Source organism: Dioscorea cayenensis, chromosome 11 (assembly GCF_009730915.1).
Source record: "Dioscorea cayenensis subsp. rotundata cultivar TDr96_F1 chromosome 11, TDr96_F1_v2_PseudoChromosome.rev07_lg8_w22 25.fasta, whole genome shotgun sequence".
Taxonomy (NCBI): Eukaryota; Viridiplantae; Streptophyta; class Magnoliopsida; order Dioscoreales; family Dioscoreaceae; genus Dioscorea; species Dioscorea cayenensis.
Genome location: NC_052481.1, coordinates 12,116,231 through 12,123,354, shown reverse-complemented (window position 1 = coordinate 12,123,354; position 7,124 = coordinate 12,116,231). Strand labels below are relative to the sequence as shown.

Here is a 7,124-nt window from a genome sequence, read left to right as displayed (position 1 = left end):
AGTACATGGTGGGTCAACCGGTGCTGGAATAGGGGATGGAGGTGCTGGATATGCCGGGGGAGTTCTCAGCCGGTGTCGAGGCTGTCGAATCTCGAATATGATCACTCAAACACAAATGACGACAAGACCTCTAGTGTAATCTCATAAATGCCTGGCTCTTTAATCGACAATAACTGCCTCCAACCACCCACCGACACGAGATCCTCGACCTCATCGTCAAACTCGTCTCCCTGTTGTAAATCTCTTAGTATGCTCCTGTCTAAGAATTGAGTATGTCCGAACCGAAGACTCAACAAACGATCGAAACGAGCCTGATGCTCGGGTATAGTGAATCTTATACTCTCGGACTCAGGAGATGACTCACGCGGCCGCTTATCAGCTTCCTTCTTTGACCTGGGTGTCATTATCAGTAAAATTTGAAAGAAAACCGATCAAACAAGTTAATTAAGCAATGCTGTAAAAATCCACATGATCTTGTGGAATTTCAGCACACCCGTGTGGATCCACGGGGCGTGAAAAAGGCACGGCCATGCCTCAAAAATAAAAAAAAAATACACCGTTAAATCACTTTTAACTTCATTCTAAACATGCATACTCATTCTAATTATAGAAATGAAGCATTATTCACCAGTTTCATAGATTAAAATCAAGAGTTTGTGAAGAGAACAAAAGATAGGGTTTACGGATGAGTTGAAGTCGAAAACCTTGAAGCGGCCGGAAAACCACGCAAAACTCCCTCCAAATACGGCAATGCGAAGTTGGGAAGAAGTGTTAGGGTGTTCTCAAGCAAAGAGGGAGTGTGGGAATGAGAAGAAACGATGATCCTTTAAAAGGACTCGCACCTCTTGGCATTCTGTACAACCGCATGGGCGTGCGGAAATTACCAACACCCATGCGCCTCCACTAGAAAGCTTCACAAGGACAGGTGCACGCCCCTGTGCCCTCTGGGGAAAACACTCACTGCCTCTGAACGCAAATACATGGGCATGTGGGAAATACCAACGCCCGTGTGCCTGACCCACATGGGCTGCCGCACGCCCTGTAGCTTCTCTGTGAACCTGAGAAGAATCGCTAAGTGTTCAACACACCTGTGTGAAAATCCCGCACTGGCGTGGGTATTCACAAGCCCAACTCATAGGGGCAGGCGCACACTCCTGTGTCTTCTCAGGATGGAGAAAACTCATCTACAGAGATCCCCACGAGCATGTGGAAATTACCCATGCCCGTGCGTATTTCACAAGTTCGCCCACAGGGGCGAGTCCACGCCCCTATGTGCTCTCGGGATAGTTTGCCAAGTCTCTGCAAGAAATCACACGCCCATGCGGAAATTAACCACGGGCGTGCGAGAATTACAAGGTCGTTCACAGGGGTGAGTCCACTCCCCTGTGCCTTTTCTTGATGAGCTCACAATACAAAACCATGGGTGTGTGTTAATTCCACACGCCCGTGTGTTTTCTCCGAATGCCTTAGAAAACTCTGTAGGCTCTGCAGAAAATTTCTGAACATGTTTACACACTCAGAGTCTGCCCTAATATGCAAACTATACCAGTGAGAAACATGATAGATAGCTTACATGAACAAAACTTCATCAAATTCATATGAAAACACACGGTGAAATTACAAGTATACGAGAAAATCACAGCAAAAGCATCTACAAATCAAGACACCGACACTCAACAATTTATTCAAGCAAACACTAAACTACCAAATTAAGAAAATAGTAATCACTTTGGTTGTCTCCCAAGAAGCGCTTGTTTAATGTCACTTAGCTTGAAGGACCTTGTCTTACCTCACAGGTGCTCATAGATGAATGTTGCCCTCTTACCCATGACTTGGAAACATGATGAGCAAGTCTCTTGAAGGTAGAGGGGGAATTATCAGGCTTGGGACCACCTAGCAATGATTCATCTAATTTGTTCGGTTCGTGCATGTCTCCAACAGCCTTGGAGCGTTTCCGGTGGTGTCTCCTAGCCCTCTTCATCTTCCGGAGCACCTTCTTCATGATCCCCGGGGTAGATAGTACTTCTTCCGTCGAACCAAGCATCATGATTCTTTCATCGTCCATCTCTTGGTCAAACAAACCCTCGTACGGGTCCGGATTGAACATTTCCTGCATATATTCATCAACAATCTCATCAGTAGTGTCTAGAAAATACAAAGTATCATTGAAATCAAGAGAATGCTGCATAGCTTCAGTAAGGCAGTATGTGAGCTTGTCATCTCCAACTCTCATTGTTAACTCTCTGCCGTCCATGTCAATCAATGCTTTGGAAGTCCACAAGAACGGCCTCCCAAGTATCAAGAATACATCCGTATCCTCATCGATGTCTAGCACCACAACTATAGGAAATATATACTTGTCGACATTGACAAGCACGTCTTCAATGATACCCCTCAGATGTCTCACTATTCGATCCACCAATTGCAAAGTCATCCGAGTGGGCCTAGGCTCTCCCAAGCCTAGCTTCCGAAAGAAGGTGTATGGCATGACGTTGATACTGGTCCCTGAGTCCGCCAATGCCATTTCTTCACCCAAATTGCCAATGTTACACGGAATGATGAAGCTTCTCGGGTCTTTCTTCTTGTTTGGCATATTCTTTTGCAACACCGCCGAGCAAGAAACATCTAAGATTACTGAAACACTATCCTCCAACTTCCTCTTGTTGGTCAACAAATCTTTAAAGAATTTTGCATACTTAGACATTTGATCCAATGCCTCAACAAAAGGGATATTGATGTGGAGTTGTTTGAACAAACTCATGAACTTATTATACTATTTATCCCCTTGGTTATTCTTCAATCTAGAGGGATAAGGGATTCTTGGCTTGAAAGTTGGGGGTGCCACCTCATTCTCTTTGCTTGCTCCCTTCTCAACCTCTATAACCTCGGGTGCGTGTTCATTGGGCTTCTCACTCAGAAACTTACCCTCAACCTCATGACCACTTCTCAAAGTGATCGCCTTTGCATGCTCTCTAGGGTTGGTCTCGGTGTTACTTGGCAAGCTTCCTTCTGGCTTTTCCGATAAGGACTTTGCAATCTGCCCTACCAGATTTTCAAGATTATGCAAAGAGGTGGTGTGGTTGCGAAGTTAGCCTCAACTGATTGGAACATTGTATCAGATGATTGCACAAACCTAGTTAAGGCCTTCTCCAAATCGTTCATTTGGGTCTCTGAATAGTGTCAATACTATGGAAGCTCGTGTAGGATCTATCAAACTCAAATGATGATAATACCTCCAGTGCGAGCTCTCGGATGATTGGCTCATTAATTATCAATAACTGCCTCTAACCACCTACTTATACGAGATCCTTGACCTCGTCGGCAAACTCATCTCCCTGCTGTAGATCTCTCAGTCTGCTCGTATCTAGGAATCGAGTTTGTCCAAACCGAACTCTCGACAACCTTTCAAAAAGAACTGGTGCTCAGGAATAGTGAAACTCATACCCTCAGCCTCGGAAGATGACTCACACGGCCGCTTATCCGTCTGCTTCTTTGACCGAGGTGCCATAGTCTGCAAAATTTAAAATACAATCGATCAAACAGGTTGATTAGCCAATGCTGTAGAAATCCACACGGTCGTGTGGAATTTTCACACGCCCGTGTGGATCCACGGGGCGTGAAACTTGCACGGCTGCGCCTTAAAAATCCAACAACGCATCGTGAAATAAATTCTACTTTGTTCTAAAACACAAATAATGTTTTGAATTGAAGAGACGAAGCATTTTCACTAAATTAATCGTTGGAAACCATGTATTGGCAAAGAAAATGATAAATAGGGCTTACCGATGAAATGGGATGAGAAAATGAATAACTGGCCGGAAAACCTCACAAAAATCCTACCCAATCAGTGCTATGAAGTCGAAGAATGATGTGAGAATGTTTTCAGACGAATAGAGGAAGTGAAGAGGGAGAGAAACTAGTCTTCTTTAAAAAGAAATGGCGCCCCTTGGCATTTTGTGCATCCACACGAGCTTGTGGAAATTGCCCACGCCCGTGCGCCTCATTACAAGAGAACCACAGGGGCGTACACACGCCCCTGTGCGCTCTTAGGAAAACACTCCTTCGACTCTGACTGCTCTCGCACGGGCGTGCGAAAAATACCCACGCCCATGCACCCGACCCACATGGGCAGCCGCACGCCCCTGTGGCTTCCCTGGACATCCGAGAAAAATGCCAAGTGTTCTACACGCCCGTGCAGAAATTCCGCACGGGCGTGGACATTCATATGCCCAACTCACAGGGGCAGCCACATGCTCCTGTGTTTTCTCATGATGGAGAGAACTCCTCTGCAGAATTTCGCATGAGCGTGTGGAAATTACCCACGCCCGTGTGTGGTTCACAAGGTCGCCCACAGGGGCGAGTCCACGCCCCTGTGTGCTCTCGGGATAATCCACCCAACTCTGCAAGAATTCACACGCCCATGCGGAAATTACCCACGGGCGTGTGACAGTCGCATGGTTATTCACAGGGGCAGCCGCACGCCCATCTTCCTTCTCTGGATGAGCTCACAATACATATACACGGGCATGTGGAAATTCCCCACGCCCGTGCATTTTCACTAGATCTCTTAGAAAAACCTGCAAGCTCTACAGAAAATCTCTGAACATGTTTACACGCTCAGAGCCTGCCCTATTATGCAAATTTTACCAGTGAAAAACATGAAATAGAGCTCAAATGACCAAACTTCGCCAATTCCACATGAAAACACACGATGACTTTAAAACCCCACAATAAAATCGTAGCACAAGCATCTAAAAATCAAGACACCAACACTCCATAATTTATTCATGCAAAACACTACATTATTCAACTAAGAAAAACAGTAAACACTTGGGTTGGCTTCCATGAAGCACTTGTTTAACGTCACTAAGCTTGACATACCTTGTCTTACCTCACGGGGGTTCATAGATGAAGGTTGCCCTCTTACCCATGACTTGAAAGCATGATGACAACAATCTATTGAAAGTAGAGGGTGTATTATCGGGCTTGGGACCACCTAGCAATGATTCATCCAACTCCTTCTATTTACGGACGTCTCCAACAGCCTTGGAGTATTTCCGGTGGCGTCTCCTAGCCCTCTTCATTTTCTGGAGCACCTTCTTCAAGATTCCCGGGGTAGATGGTACTTCTTCCGTCGTTCCAAGCATCATTACATTTTCATATCCCTCCTCTTGGTCGAACAAACCTTCATACGGATCCAAATTGAATATTTCCTGCATGTATTCATCAATAATCTCATCAGTAGTGTCTAGAAAGGCGGTATGTGAGCTTGTCATCTCCAACTCTCGATGTGAGATCTCCGCCGTCCATATCAATCAATGCTTTGGAAGTCAACAAGAACGGTCTCCCAAGTATCAAGGCTACATCCGCATCCTCATCGACATCTAACACTACAAAGTCAACCGGAAAAATGTACTTGTCCACCTTGACAAGCACCTCTTCAATGATGCCTCTCGGATGTCGCACTGTTCGGTCTGCTAGTTGCAAAGTCATCTGAGTAGGCCTAGGCTCACCCAAGCCTAGCTTTTGAAAGAAGGTGTATGGCATAACGTTGATACTGGCCCCTGAGTCTGCCAATGCCATTTCCTCACCTAGATTACCAATATTACACGGAATGATGAAGCTTCCAGTGTCTTTCTTCTTGTTCGGCATGTTCTTTTGTAATACTGGCGAGCATGAAGCATCTAAAATCACTGAAGCACTTACCTCCAACTTCCTCTTGTTAGTCAACAAGTCTTTCAAGAACATCACATACTTAGGCATTTGGGCCAATGCCTCCATAAAAGGAATATTGATATGGAGTTGCTTGAACAAACTCATGAACTTCTTATACTGTTCATCCCCTTGGTCATTTTTCAATCTAGAGGGATAAGGGATTCTTGGCTTGAAAGTTGGGGGTGCCATCTCTTTCTCTTTGCTTGTCCCTTCTTCTACCTCTATAACCTCGGGTGCATGTTCTTTTGGCTTCTCACTCGCAAGCCTGCCTTCAACCTCACGACCACTTCTCAAAGTGATCGGCTTCACATGCTCTCTAGGGTTGGTCTCTGTATTGCTCGGCAAACTTCCATGTGGCCTTTCAGAAATTGACTTCAAAATTTGCCCCACCTGATTTTCAAGTGTATGCAAAGAGGCGGTGAGGTTGCGAAGTGTAGCCTCGACTGATTCAAACCTTGTATTTGCAGATTGCACAAATCTAGTCAAGTGCTTCTCTAAGTCTTTCTTTCGGGTTTCCAAACCTGAGACTCTATTTTCCACCTGAGGGTCTTGTTGTTATTATTGGAAACCCGGTAGCCCCATGGCCCATTTGTGGACCCTAATTGCTCCATGAGAAATTGGGATGATTCTTCCAACCCGAATTGTAGGTATTGCTATATGGGTTTCCTTGAGGTCTCATGCCATTGCATACAAAATCAACGTTCTCCACCGAAGAAACATCATCGATAGAGATCGGGCAATCAGAGGGAGCATGTCCTCCACCACACCCGGTGCAATTAGTCACGGCCACCACTCTGTTTGAAGTTAGAAGATCTAACTTTTTACTCAAATTTTCCACTTGAGCCACCAATGAAGTTACCGCATCTATTTCATGGAGACCGCCGACTTTTTTCTTCTCCTTAGCATTCCATTGGCAGCTGTTTAACCCCATTTCTTTAATTAACTGACGGGCCTCATCGGGTGTCTTGCTACCTAAGGTACCTCCTGCTGCCGCATCCAAGAGTTGCCTTGTACTCGGGTTCAAACCATTGTAAAAGGTCTAAACAATCATCCACTCCAGGAATCCATGTTGCGGGCACTTTCTCAGGAGCTCCTTGAACCTTTCCCATGTCTCAAATAGAGACTCCAATTCCAACTGAACAAAGGATGAGATCTCATTCCTAAGCATTGCAGATTTTCCGGGAGGGAAATAACGGGCAAGAAATGCTTCTACCATCTCCTCCCATGTGGTGATCGATGCTCTAGGTAATGAGTGTAGCCACTGCTTCGCTCTCCTCTTTAGGGAAAATGGGAAGGGTCTCAACTTGATGGCATCATCCGTCACTCTGTTTATCTTCAGCATATCGCACACCTCGAGAAAACTCTCTATATGACTGTTTGGATCCTCATTGGCCAAACCATTGAACTGT

At 45.4% G+C, this 7,124-nt stretch overlaps 1 non-coding gene across 1 annotated transcript; it reads left to right on the top strand.

Annotated features, from left to right (window-relative positions):
* Positions 1-6,776: 6,776 nt before the first annotated feature.
* LOC120272784 lies at positions 6,777-6,883 on the top strand. The gene has a single exon (XR_005540320.1). It is a non-coding gene; the product is annotated as a small nucleolar RNA R71 (small nucleolar RNA).
* Positions 6,884-7,124: the final 241 nt, after the last annotated feature.